Source organism: Euleptes europaea, chromosome 10 (assembly GCF_029931775.1).
Source record: "Euleptes europaea isolate rEulEur1 chromosome 10, rEulEur1.hap1, whole genome shotgun sequence".
In the NCBI taxonomy this organism is placed as follows: Eukaryota; Metazoa; Chordata; class Lepidosauria; order Squamata; family Sphaerodactylidae; genus Euleptes; species Euleptes europaea.
This window is the reverse complement of record NC_079321.1, coordinates 59,305,810-59,320,635: the sequence shown is the minus strand read 5'-3', so window position 1 is coordinate 59,320,635 and position 14,826 is coordinate 59,305,810.

Sequence of the window (14,826 nt, the reverse complement as noted above, 5' to 3'; positions counted from 1 at the left end):
GTGCTGTTTGAAGTGCTGTAAGAGATTATTGTGTTGTCATATGAACACCTGAGAAAACAGCTAACCTTTGTGGTGACTTAAAATAATCCTTTGATTGTTTTGCTGAATTAATTTCTTATGCTACTGAATTGGATAATTTAAAATTAAGACTAATTCAAACTTTACATCAGTGACCTGTTTCTCATCAGCAGAAAAGGCTTGCTTGCATGGTAGAAACAAATTCTCACGCCTCTTAGCTTCTAAAACATTGTATCCATCTGAGAAGCTCATAATTCTGGAAAAATAAAGAGGAATCTTGTGGCATCTTAAAGACTAACAAAATTTTATTGTATCTTAAATTTTTAAGAACTACAGGCCCACTTCACATGCAGTGAGTCATACATTCCAGTTTGGGGGTGGGGAGTGTCACTTAGATTTCTGTGCACAGATTTTTTTCCCTGTACCAATAGTGGGAGCAGCTGATACGTTAAGGGAGTTACACAGAGCCGCGTGGTCTATTGAATTGACCTTAGACGTCCATTAGTTCAGGAGTTCAGTGTGCATGCACTCATCAGCAAACAGAAGTAGCTGAAGACTGGGTAATTCAAAGAGATTATTTGTGAAATTGTAAAGCTAATTCAGCCACGGAAGTAGCTGTAGACTGGGTAATTCAAAGAGATTATTTGTCAAATTGTAAAGGCAGAGTTCTCACAAGCATCTCAAAATGCAGATGTCTCAAAATTACACAATCGTGTACACCCACCCTGTCAGTTACACTCTGATCCACCAAAGCTGAGTCTTATCCATTTTAAGGTGAGTCTGTTAAGCAGGTGCATAATTCTCCCATTAAAAGTAGTGGGATTTAAAAGTGCTTAACTCATGTTGCTAAAGTTTAATCAGCTTAATCTATCAAAGCTTTGCTTTTTCCTGTAATAGGAATACTTGTTTCCTTTCATTCCCTGTACTAACCTAAGTTCTTAGCTTTCTTGAAATTTGGACCCAGCAGAAGTATTCTTAAGACAATATTTTTTCTTACCCTTGCTTTTTTCAAGAGACACACAAAAAGAGTCCTGTGACACCCTAAAGAGGAAAAGTCTAGGTAGTCTAGGGCTAGCAACATTATTTGCATGAAGTAGAACCCTTGGTCAGGCAGGCTCTGGCCCATGAAAGTCTATGCTAGAATGATTGTGTTGATCTTAATATGTCAGACTCCCTTTTGCTACAACAAACTGACACAGCTTCCAGCTTTACCATAAGGAGATTGAGACTTTCAGAACCGGGCAGGCTCCTGACCTTTTTTTTTTACATGCTCACAAACGTTAGTGTGAATCAACCTTTTCTTCCATTCTTGTCACTGCAAAGCACTGGCTCGTTAAATAGGCCAAATAGGATATTTACATTGGCAGCTGAGAAACAGAACCACCCCACTTCTGGTTTGATTTGAGAATTGCAAAGCTTAAAATCTCATTTAATTGGGGTGAGGCTACAAATGTGCCTGGAGCAGTACTCTGCAAAGTAAGATGTTAGCATCTGTAGCTAAGTGTTTTATACATAGGACACTCTCCCCATCAAGACACATCTATCCTTGAAAGTTTGCTTCATCCAAAATCAGGTTACAGTGTAATATGGCTATCTGAAATATCCATGTTTTTCCTTCCTAGTTTTAACGTTTTGGCAAACATGGTATGAGGGCTTCCCAAGCTCTAAGCTTGAGTAATTCAGCTTTATTTATTTCATTTGATTTTTATTCCACTCCTTCCCCAGTAATAAGAGGCTTGGGGCGGTTAACAACATAAATACAAAACATAAATAAAAATACAAATATTCTATAAACAATTTTAATATGCTGTCACTTTGGCATGATCATCAAAGAAGCTGATAGTAGGCCCAGTAAGAGTGCTTCAATGGAATGCCTGCATGAATAATTCCGTCTTACAGTCCCTAAGGAACTTAGACAGGTCCCATCGGGCATGAGTCTATTCAGACAGAGCATTCCACCAGGTTGGGGCCTCACTCAAAGAAGCCCTTATTCTGGTTGAAGTTAAACAAGCTACCCAAGGGCCAGGCATCACCAGAAGTCCTTGTGAAGTAGAACATATGCTGGAATGTCTGGCGTGAAGATATTCCTGCATTTAGCAGAATGCCTTAAGCTTAGCGGCAGCAGAAGCTACACGTGCGTGTATGTGTGAAAACAAAGGAGCAGTCGTTTGCTCTAATCAAACTAAAGTACATTTATTGGTTGAAATACACTTCGGATAGGAAAGGACAAACGAGGGTTCTCTATCCTAATCTATCTTGCTATTTCTCTAGGTGTAAAGGGGCATCTGCCTTCCACTCCATCTTGGGGTGGGAAGGCCTGGGCGCAGAGAGCGCCCGGCTCCTAGGTCTTGCTTCGATGATGGGCCAAAGGGAAGAGAGAGGGAAGAGGATATTGTCCCTGACAATATAGCTCTAAACATCAAAGGGCAGGAAATGAGGGTGAGGTGTGACTACAGATACCTCCTGAGTCCTTTCTATCTATCTGACTCTCTGTGGTCAAACCCCCCATCCCTCTTAATGTGTAGGCAAGTGACACCATTAGGAAGGGCAGATTTTCCAACAGGGGCCTCACTCAAAGAAGCCCTTATTCTGGTTGAAGTTAAACAAGCTACCCAAGGGCCAGGCATCACCAGAAGTCCTTGTGAAGTAGAACATAAGCACCACAGGGGAGTTGTAGCAGGAGAGGTGGTCCTTAAGGTATCCATTGACCCTCAATGGATAGATGGCATTGTCAGTTTGGACTGTCCTGGTTGTCCGCTCTTGGTAGTGGGAAAAGTTAGAGGCAGCCTAGATGTAGTCTCTGTCCCCTAACAACGAAGTATCAGGGCTGCATGAATACTTGTAATCTATCAAAGGGAACGACAGCTACACCACTGATTTTTGAATTCAGGAGTATTGGGAAATTTCCTAGTCCAGTGGATCATCCTTGCAGGACCAGGATGGGTGTCTGCTACATACGGTAGTAAGGTTGAACAAAACATTATCTGCACATAAAGTAGATGATGTTGTCCCAAACTGTTAATTTGAACACACATTAGCCTGTTAATTTCTACATGATTATCATAGGGATGTCCTCCAAGTGTGAGTGGGAGCTCTTATTAATTTTAAAAAAAATATATTTCAAAATTGGGTGCAAGGAAACCAAACATTATTTCCTCCATATGACATACAAACATGAGGTAGATTATCCTAAAAGAACTGGAATAACAGGTTTTCTACTCTATTTCAGTGTTAGTAACCTTGGATTATATTTGATATGTAGACAGATTAAATTATTTAAAAGGGTTGCGAAGAATAATACATGCAATGAATCTATTTAATTACTGTGTTTTTACATGTAGTGTAAAATGTATGCATAATTTTCGATAGGAATATGTATGTAATAGAATAGAGATGAAGCTTAACCATTTTCCATTATGGATTCAAATAAAAATATCTTCTATTTTTGATTTTCAAAATAAAGTATTAGTGCATATTTTAGGAAAACGTGTCTGTTTACCTTTATTTGAAAGGGGTATTGCAAGGTGAAACTGAAAATGGGCTAATTTAATTATGTACATGGAGCATAAAATGGCTTAGACTTTGAACTGTGGTGTGTGTGGTTTTTGACTTTAATAAAAGGGGGGAATCATCTTCTGCCTTCCATAGTTTACCACAATGATTCTTTTACTATATCAAAACAGGCTACACTATATTTTCCAGCTCCTTGATGTCCCCAAGATGGTAACTTGTACCACATAATCAATTCCAACTATGGTTCTTGAATCCAGCCGGTTACCCAAATTAGATATTTTGATTGGGGGAATTAGCATTGGAGACTAAGCCTTGTGAGAGGTTGGGTAATCAAGATCTTTTCAGCCTATGCTTAAACTTCCAAGATCTGATGAGATTGGGTTACCTAAGAGGACCGTGCCCACCTGTTGACAGATGTGTAGAACAGAATTAACATCAGATCTAATCTAGGAAAGTACATGGTGAAACATAAATTGAGCCCATTAAAGAAGTCATACAGAGGTTAGCTGAACATATTGGCATGTATCTCTACTAACTGAAGTTTGAAGACTTCTGGTGATTGCTGTCATTTAGAGAGAGATTCTTAAAAGGAATACAGAGGATATTAGATTATAAAGGAGCCCTGCTGGCTAGAAGAGAGGAGCTGTAGGCAGTGGGAAGTAGTATTCAGGGAAGCTAGGAGCACTATGGATCTGGCAATGAAATATTACGTTTACTTTGGTGTCTCCCTCATAGCATTCAACCCTAGAATTACAGATAAAGCCTCCTCCAGCCGAGGGAACTATCCATGCCATAAATATCTATAAAAGGCAGTGATGGTGAGTGAGAAATCTTAATTCTTAATTCAAAGATGGAGTGCAGGGAGAGAGTTGTGAACTTCTTAATGAGTCCTAGCACTGTACTTTGGATTCTCTCTCTGCAGTTATTTTCTAAAACGATGATCTTCCAATCAGCAATAGAACATTCAGGATAATTAAAATGGTCATGCACTGGTTTCTGTATAATTTTAGTTTTAATGTCAGTTTTGTGTCCACTTATTCTTTTGTGGAGGGACTGACTCCTTTGTCCACTGCAGAAAGCTGAAAGGCCTCGTTGATGAAAGATGGTTAGGGTTGCCAGGTCCCTCTTTGCCACCAGCGGGAGGTTTTTGGGGTGGAGCCTGAGGAGGGCAGGGCTTGGGGAGGGGAGGGACTTCAGTGCCACAGACTCCAATTGCCAAAGCAGCCATTTTCTCCAGGTGAACTCTGTCAGCTGGAGATCAGTTGTAATAGCAGGAGATGTCCAGCTAGTACCTGGAGGTTGGCAACCCTAATGATGGTACATGTGACACTCAGAGTAACAAGTTGCCCATAATAATCTGACAGAGACAGCTGACAGGTAGCTGTCAGATCAGAGGCATCTAGGATGATGCAAGAGGCAGCAATAGCCTTGCAGGTTCTAGGGTGAACTGCAACTAACCGGTTTGAAGCAGTAAGGATGATGTAATACTGTGGCCAGGTCTGCAGGTGGCCTTATTGGTTTCAGGTGGAGTTTTGTAGACAAGCCTATGTAATTATAACTCTGTGTTGGGAAGCTTGGTGGAGAGAAGTGTACGTGACGGTTTGTCTTTTATCTGTGCACTGTAAATTAAACAACACTGTTTTCTATAAAGCAAGGAGTTCTGGTGGTGTGTCCTGGATAACTGTTAATCCGCCTGCTTCCACGTCAGTGACAATGGAGGATGATCAGCTAGAAGAACTCAAGATGGCATGAGTCCTTGTTATTAGAACCTGAGATCGTATTGCTTGGAGTGTTTATGAAGGCAAAGTTGGCACTTGGTCATTGCAGGGACTTGGTTCTGGATCCTGGGTTTGTCATGGGGTCCATCACCATCCTTCCGAATACCAACGAGGGGCCCACAGAAGCTTATTTTGGAATGAATTGTGTTAGCCTGTAAGGTGCCACTTTTTAAATCCTCATGACAAAAAATCTTAGATGAGAAACTGTCGTTGTTGGGCTTCTCACAGGATATGTTATTAGATCTTGGGAAAACTGAAGCTTTTACCAAAATTAAAAAGCGCATTAAAGAGCTCAATTATAACAGCACTACTTTTCGTGCTCGTCGTGTCTGTTCATCCCAGTTCTTCAGAATACCCCCTCCGCGTGGTCTGCCTGCCTATACATATTATCTGACAACCCCTCGTCTCTGTAGAGCTTTTTCCTTGGCTAGATTGAATGCTAACCCTTCTATGGTAATGCAGGGCAGAATTCTGAATATACCCTACTCAGACAGGATCTGCCCTTGCTCTTCTGGCTCGATTGACTCATTAGCCCATGCCCTTTTGGAAGGCCGCTTTCACGAGGAGCTTCGATCGCACTATATTTCCCCCCTTTTAACATACAAATCCAGTGCCTCTGCGACTGACATAATGCCTTTTTTTACTAAGCGACAGGGACCCCAAGGCTGCCTTGTCAGTGGCAAGATTTGTTTCAATCCTTATATCCCTCCAACACAGTGGTTCCCAACCTTTTTTTGACCAGGGACCACTAGGACTTTTTTGTTCGGTGCAAGGCCCCCAAGGTTCAAGATAAAAATTCCGAGAATTTGAAAATAAACTTTAATCATAACTGTTAGTTAAACATTAAACTTAGAATAATATTTGAATATATATATTTATAATCAATAACTTTTAATTGAAAATATTAATTTATTATGGGTTTATAACTTTATTTCGGGGACCTTAATTTAGTTCTCGCGGACCCCTGGGGGTCCATGGACCCCCGGTTGGGAACCAGTGCTCCAACACTAGATCTATGCTGCTCAAGATCCATTGATCAAGAAGCTTCTAAGGGATAAAAGGAAAAAGGGAAGAAAAAAAAACAAGGTAAGGTGCCACTGAACTCCTGTTTAATTTTAAGCCCTGAATAACACAGCGGACCTGACAGCCTAAGATCACCAGGCTGAGAATAAACCTTCAATAAATGATTGGAGAGAGAAACTATGGACTTATATGAGGATGGCCAAATTAACAGAATTCCTTCATGGAAAGGATATGGAAAAATTTAAAAATATGTGGAAAAAGGCCGCCACATATTGGGATAAACTGGCAAAAACGGATTTTATTAAGTTACTTAGTGAGCTACAGAAATTAGTCTTTTTTAATATCTATACATTATATTAACAATTAATAAGTTTAAAACTGATATGACACTTCTGCGGAAGTCAGGCGAAGGGTCACATGGGGTGATGGGTGGTGGGATAGGGGGTATCTTATAAGATTTGACAACCATACTTTAAAATTGTATTAACGAATATATATTGGTACTCCTGTTTTTTTTATTGTTATTTTAGTTTTCTTTTTTTTTGTTTTATTGTTATAATTTTCTTTTTTGCATGTTATAAAACTTAATAAAAAAAATTTATTAAAAAAAAAAAAAGATCACCAGGCTGCAATCCAATGCACGCTTCCTTGTGGATTAGCGCACTCCTTTATTGATCAGCACCGCTAAACACAGCGGGACCGAGCTCTGGCTCAACACCCCTAGGATGGGCTCCTGCGACGGCTTTGTTCACCAGGAACGAATCCCTCGCACGGTCAGCAACGGCGCATGCGCCGAACGTGACGGGCTCTCTTTGACGCGCCTGAGTCGGCGAGGGCGCCGCGCCCTTCCTAAAAATGGCGCCGAGGCAGAAACGTCACCAAAGCCCAAACGAAAGATGGCGCCGCTCAACCTCGGGCGCGTGGAGGTTTCGGGGTCAGCGAGCGGGCATCTTCGTGCCGCCGCAGCAGGTATATTCAGGCGGCCTGTCCGTTCCGGCTCTCGCCATGTCGACGAACCCCTCTCCCTTTCAACAACAAAAAAAATCTCTCCCTCAGAGCCTCTGCCAGGATCAAAAATGGCCGACGGGGTAACGACGGGCGGGAGCCGCCTCCTCCTCCCGAACCGAGTGACGCACCTTGCTGTTCCGGGTGAACGCCAGCAAGCGCCATTTTGTCTTGTCCGCGGAAAAGCCAAGCGGGGAGGAGGAGACGGAGGCAGCCCTAGCGCTGCAAGGGCCGCCGATCGGAGGGAAGGTGCGGGCGGGGGTGAGTAACGGAGGGCGCAGCGGCCTCGGCCCAGGAGGAGCGGGGGGGGGGGAAGGGCCGCTGATGGCGGGGCAGAGCTCTCCCCCCCTTTCCGCAGGAGGCCCCATTATGGCGCGCCGTCGCTCGAGCACCCGGCGCGCGCCGCAGCGCGAGGAGGGTGGGGGGAGGGGCCGCTGCGTTCCCGGGGAGACGACGAGGAGGGGCGGCTCCTTTTCCCGCCTCCCTCAGGCTGGCAACGGACGCGCCTTCGCCGTGCGCATCCGCGAGGCGGTAGGAGGCCCCCCCTTTCCCCCGTGAGAGCCCCTAGTCCCGCTTTGCGCATGCGCCATCGCCCTCGCTTCGGGTACCGGAGGAGCAGGTTGAGATTGGGCCCGTGACGGTCTCCCTCGTGCGCATGCGTCCGGGTCTGGGAGGCTCATGCGCGCCGGGGGTAGCTGTTTTTTGGGAGCCAGGGTATGTTGGGGGGGGGGGGCACCCTGAGGCCGGGCCGCTAGTAGTTCCTTGGCGACAGGGAGATTTCAAAGGGAGATTGGAAAGAGAAACTGCTGAATTGCAGTTGATATTCAAACTAAAGTCAATGCATTTACCTGGGCGGAATAAAGACCTTGCATTCATGGCTCATGACCAATGCTGATTTCTCCACGCCCATCTCTCCCCTGGACATCACAGACCCTTCTGCATACCACTCCTCATCCCAGCACGCCTGCTATTCACATTTACATACTGTTCACATTGACATACTAATGCTTGTCTGAATTCACTCTCCTCTACTTAAAGACAGCTGGATTCACATTCTAGCTGTATCTGAAGAAGTGAGCTGTGGCTCCCGAAAGCTCATACCCTGCCAGAAAATATTTTTGTTAGTCTTTAAGGTGCTACTGGACTCTTGCTCTTTCTACTACTTGGAGACAGGGTAAACCCGGAATCCCGTCTCGTTGTGAAAGCTCGGAGTGTGGGCCTTTAGTTCTCGCCTTTGCCATGAACTTAACTCGGCAAGCCACTGTCCCTCCGTTTCTTTTATTTCTGCCCCCCCCCCCCATTTGCAAGTGGGGATAATACTGATCTACCTTACGGGGTGGTTGTCAGGATTCCACAAAGGCAATGCTTATGCAGTGCGTTGGAGTTTGAAAGCGCGGCATTTCCGTGAAGTAGTAGCAGTATTCAAGTATGGCAGGAGTTCTCTAATATTGTTATATACATCCATGCCCCCAAAAACTTTGTTGCCAGGCTCATCCAGTAATTTATATCAACTCTTTTACAACCTGGTTCAATGAATGTTCATTGAACCAGGTTGTAAAAGAGTTGATATAAACTAGTGCCAACTGAGGGCACTAGATTTTGTTCCTCAGGAAGCATGTACAGGAATGCAACCATGGTCTAAGAGAAGTAGTTCGATTTTAGTTTGTGAAAGTTGGCGCTTTGCCTTTCAGCGCCACTAGCCTGCTTTAAAAATATTTCAGTATTGGGATAACTAGCAGAGATGCATTGAGGTCAGGGGGATTGCTCTTTCAGTAATGATCTTTTCATAAACTGGTGCAGCCTGAATCGCCCGGATTAGCCTGATTAAGCTGGTGCAGATGATTGAATTTTGTCGGGCAACTATCAGTCTTTGTTGGTTATGCTTTATTATTCATTATTTTTGTTCATTTATACCCCCCCTTTCTCCCTGGTGTGGACCCAAAGCAGCTTATGTCATTCTCCTCCATTTTATCCTTACAGTGTCCCTGTGAGGTAGGTTAGTCTGAGAGTGCATGACTGGCCCAACAAGCTTTCATGGCAAAGTAGGGATTTGAACCTGGGTGTTCCAGATACTAGTTCGACACTCTTAACCACTACACCATATTGGGGTAGAGGAATCTGTTGTGCATGTAGCTTCTGATATTGCGTATAGATTTTGCATGATCACATTTGTGCCCCACCCTTCTTCCAAGGATGTCAAGGCACCATACCTATTAAGATCCTGGATAATTGTCTTAGATTCATAATTTTTTACAACAGATGTTTAACAAGTTTGCTCCTTAAGACATCCCTTGGTATTCCACAGCTATTCTTATGTTGCTTTTAGCTGGCGTGTCTAAAGTTCACCTCTGCATTTAAAGAGTTTCTTTCTGAGGCAACCGGTATTCCATTTATTATATTAGTCCCGCCTCATCCTGTTCGTAGCAAGTGTGTAGTGGAATAGTGTGTTGAAGGCTTCCCAATGAGCTTCTTGAAACTTTAGTTGAGTGTTCAGGCATAAACAATAAAATTAAAGACAAGGGCTTAAATCCTTAAGACCTTTATGTTGTGTACCGTTCTCTTTGGCTGTTGTGAAGGCAGTCCTGTCCTGCAGAGTACATTCCTCTTGCGCTAGGCACTCGGGGCTCCTTAAAAAAATATTGGTCTTGCACAGGGGGAAGTGCTTAGCACTGTAGGAAGTGCCCTCCACATCAGAGGATAGGCTCCATAATGGTCTGTGGAGCGAAGGTATAGGCACGAAGCCTAGATTTGATGGAATGGATGCATTTTCCAGTTAAGCAGAACTGCAGAAACTCTTGGGCAGCTAATGTCTAAAAGTTTCATGCTGGCTGACATCTAAGGATTTAGTGCTAATTTTCTGTTTTGTAATTAGAGATTTGAAAACAATCCGCAGAGATTTTTGCCCATAGAATGTGTGTAAATGTCCATACTAGAATAAAATAGCATAATTGATAGCTAGAACTTGTTGCTACATTAGCAAGCACAGTGATGCTTAGCAAGACATTTCCAAATGTCTAGAAGGTGAGGGTAGTAAAGGGCAGGGCAGTGGTGGCCAGGTCACATATCTTTGCTGCTAAAAAGTGAAGCTGTCTACATTTGGCATCATAGTTTATCAGTACTTGCTTGTGTGCAAGAAAAGGGCATGGCTGAATTAACAGCATTTCAAGTTGGTAGATTTCAATCCAAAGGATTTTACATACATGTTCTCAGTAATCCTTAGTAACAGCACTAAAAGACAGATTGGTATTATCTCTGTGTTACAGTTGAAAGGGAAAGAGAACACTTGCTAGGGTAACCTAATGAATTCATGGCTGTGTGATTTGAACATGGAAGTTCACAGCTCACCGTTTTAGCCTCTGTGGCCGTGTTGGCGAACCTATGGCACGTGTGCCGGACTTGGCATGCCGAGTGGGGACGCGCAGCTGTCGCGTCTGCCTTCCCTGGACTCCTGCCGCCCAGCTGGGCAGCGGGGGCTTTGAACCTCCGCTCTGCAGGCAGCACGGAGCAGTTCAAAGCACCCCCCTTTTCTGGACTCCAGGCAGCGCGGAACAGTTCAAAGCACCCCCCTTTCCTGGACTCCCAGCCGCTCCGCGCTGCCAAAGCGCCCCCCCCTTCCCTGGACTCCCCGCCACCCAGCTGGGAGGAAACCTCAGTATTCAGGTTAAATTGCTGTGTTGGCACTTTGCAATAAATAAGTGGGGTTTGGGTTGCAGTTTGGGCACTCGGTCTCTAAAAGATTCACCATCACTGCTCTATGCTAATTCTCAATATGCTGAGTACAATACTACATGAAAAAAAAATAAGAACACAAAAAGAGCCATGCTAGATCGGACTAAAGGTCCAGCATTCTGTTCATAGAATGGCCAACCAGCTACCTCTAGGAAGCCCACACAAAGGAAGGCTGCAGCAGCAGCATCCTGCCTGAGCTCTCCAGCAGCTGATTTAAAGAGCCATACTACCTCTGGTAGGGAGTAGATAGCCATCAGGATTAGTAGCCATTGATAGCCCAGTCTTTCATGAATTTGTCTATTCCCCTTTTAAAGCCTTCCAAGTTGGCAGCCGTGACCACATCCTGTGGCAGTGAGTTCCACAAATTAACTATACTGTGTGAAGAAATACTTCCTTTAGTCTGTCCTGAATCTCCTACCCTTCAGCTTTGGCAGATGACCTTGGGTTCTAGTATCTCCCTATCCACCCTCTCCATGCCAGGCAGACTTTTGTAATGTCTCCCCTTACTCGCCTTTTTTCTGAGCATTTTAACCGATACTCATAGCGCAGCTGCTGTAGTCCCTTGATCATTTTGATCTTTTCTGCGCCTTTTCAAGCTCTACAATTTCCTTTTTCACGTGCAGTGACCAGAACTGTACACAGTATTCCATGTGTGGTCTCATGGTAGATTTGTATAAGGGCCAGGGTGAATAAAAATCACTGATTTTTTTTTTTAAATTGGATTTTTAAATTGGATTTTTAAAAATAAAATGCTTTTTGAGGAAAAAAATCTATTTAGTTTTCTATTTAAGATACATTATAATCCAAACGTTATTCATCATGAAAAAAGGATTAGTTTTTAATTATGTAGCATGAGGCTGTATATTGATACAATGTTTACATTTTTTGGTAAGTGAATTCCATTAATCCATCCACAAAGTCATGCTTCATTTCTTTTGTCCATAGATTCTCCCATTGACAAATGTTTATACTTCCTCCAAGATTTTGCATCCATTTTATCATACAGTCTTTTACTTGCTCACTACAGCGGTGTTGAGAAGATATAAGTGGCTCGCTGATATAAACTTGCTGATGCACAAAATGAGACATGATATTTAAGCACAGAATGCATGATTTTTTTAAAGCCGCTAAGCAATTTTTAAAGCAATTGAAATAGTCTGAAATAGATGGAATATTTTAAGTTGTAAACTCCTTAAGTGGCAGGGACCTATTTTCCTCTCCCTTTTTTTTGCTTATGAAATTCTATAAAGACATGCACATTGGTGTTACAATGTAAATAAATATTTCCCCCTAGTAAACACTGTCTGAAACTGTGTGCATCCTTACACTAAGTTCAATTGCCAGGGTTTTTGGTTGTTTTGTTTTTGGCATTGGTGACAAGGCTTGAGTTGCCTGTTGTCAAGATTTTGTTCTCTCTCAGAGATGTCTTCGTGCTGGACATTCTGTGAACTACATGACAGCTTTATTGTTGTCTATCTGATCAGTTTTTCAGGATGTACTGGAAGCCTTGAAAAATATTCATATTGTAGTATTGTTTTAAAAGCCATCCAGACATCTTTGTGCCAGCCATTATCTGTGTTCTTCCTTTGCTTTCAGGTTGTATGCCACACACCTTCCCAAGCATTCAGATTAGAAAACAGCAATTTTAGAAAACAATATCCAGTTAAAATGTTTAGAAACTAAAATTATCTCTTGTTTGTTTGGGCTGACCTTGACATCCAGAATTAAACAGGAATGTTTTGCAGTGCTTTTGGAGCACGTTAAGGCTGGGGCTATGTCACACAAGTCGGCACATCTAACACATTTGTGCACAGTTCTGTTCCATACATTCAGTTGAAACATGAACTATAAAATCGCATAAGATTGGATCCCAAGATGTCCTTCCACATGTGGAAGGTGTTTTCTGCTCATGAAAGGAGTGTTTTACACTTTGTGCTAGAGGATTGCATAAGGAAAGTGGCACTAAATGTAAAGTTTGTTCAATTGCTTGCACAAGTGGAAGTGTAAGAGTTGCTTCAGTACCTGTCTGTAATAGCACTGAGAACTCTTGCTGAAGTGTTTGCAGAGCAGCACTGCCAACTATATTTCTTATACTCTCAGTTTCTTAAATCCAATCTGTAGTCATTGTCTTGGAATATGGAAATGTTAATTTCCTTTAGTAGTCTCGGTTTCTTACAGTGCTATGCATAGAATTGGAAGGAAGTTGCATTTTGTGGTTTGTTAGTTTCTCTCTCCATGAGAGGGTTTTATGCATTTTAAAGCCTTATTTGAATCTTACTTTTGATTATCATTTTGAATCAAGGCTTTTCATGTTGAGCCCACACTCATTTTACAATAGTAGAACTGCCATCTCAGAAACGGATAAAGCTGTCAAAGTATTCATTTGATACTTTTTATCATATTCAGACATGAACAACAGATGATTTGAAACAGGTGTTGTTGTTTTTTACTAGTCCATCTCTGGCCTGGCTAAATCTTGTCTTTTAGCTGGAGATAACGGTTTCTAGTGTGTGTTGGGACCTACCTTGTTTGTAATAACTTTGCATGTCTCATCACAATCTCTGTTGTCATACTCCAGTGGCTTGTACCTGCGGGACCACCTCTCCTGATATACCCCTCAAAGGGTGCTACGTTCAGCTGGGGACAACTTACTGGTGATCCCTGGCCCAAAGAGTCTCCGGCTGTCCTCAACCAAAGGCAGAGCCTTTTTGGCTCTGTCCTGGTGGAACTCTCTCCCTAGTGAGATCTGGACTCTGTGAGATCTAATGCAGGGCCTGTAAGACTGAGATGTTCCGCCAGGCATATGGTTGAGGGCAGCAACGGTTTCCAACCAGCTGGCTCCCACCCCTTTTCCATCGATCTGGTTTATTTTATTGGCTATGCTTTCCACTCTGTTGCTCATCCCTCTGTTGGGGAACCTCCTACTATTGTAATCATTTAAGGGCGCCAATAGTGTTTTATGTACTAGAATTTTAACTGTAAACTGTGTTTTAATTGTTGAGTATGTTGTGAGCTGGCCCGAGCCCATCTATGGCTGGAGAGGGGCGGGATAGAAATCAAATCAATAAATACAATAAATTGATAGTGCCTTCTGTCCATCAGTAACGAGTGATATTACTCCCAGCTCTTATTGAGATTCATTAAAGTTTGAGCATCTTTGAGAAGTAATGCAAGACCCAATAATAGGCATTTATAAACTGAGGGTAAGTAGGGAGTTACTAGTTGCAAATTTTTGTTTGATTTATGAGTGAGAGAGCCTGGATGGTGGGTATTGCATCTTGTTCTCACCATCCTCGTTAATGCTTCTGTGAACTTTTCTTCTGTGTTTTTAGGGTACTCTGGCAGCCCAGGAGTTCTTTAAACTAAAAAAAGTTCCGCTTGCACCATTATCTATATTCAGACATAATAAGTCAAAATATATTCTGTGAATGCATATCTTCATGTTTTGCCTCTCTCTAGTATTTTTTCCCCAGAGAGTCATTGTAGATATTGAGGCTGCATACTAGCTATGGTTCTTCAAACTCAAAATTGAGTAGGCCATTGACAGTGTATACTTCTGGGGGAGAAAAGAAAAAAACTTGGGGCATGTAACATCTGATGGCAAAGCTGTAATTTTAACTCTTACTGGCATCTTGGTGTTTCTGGACTCTGCATGGAATGAGGGCAAAACAGAAACACTACCTTTTTTTTGAAATAATTTTTATGAAATTCTTTCTGCTTTGCCTCTTCTGAAGGGGCTAAATGTCAACTGTGTGCAGTT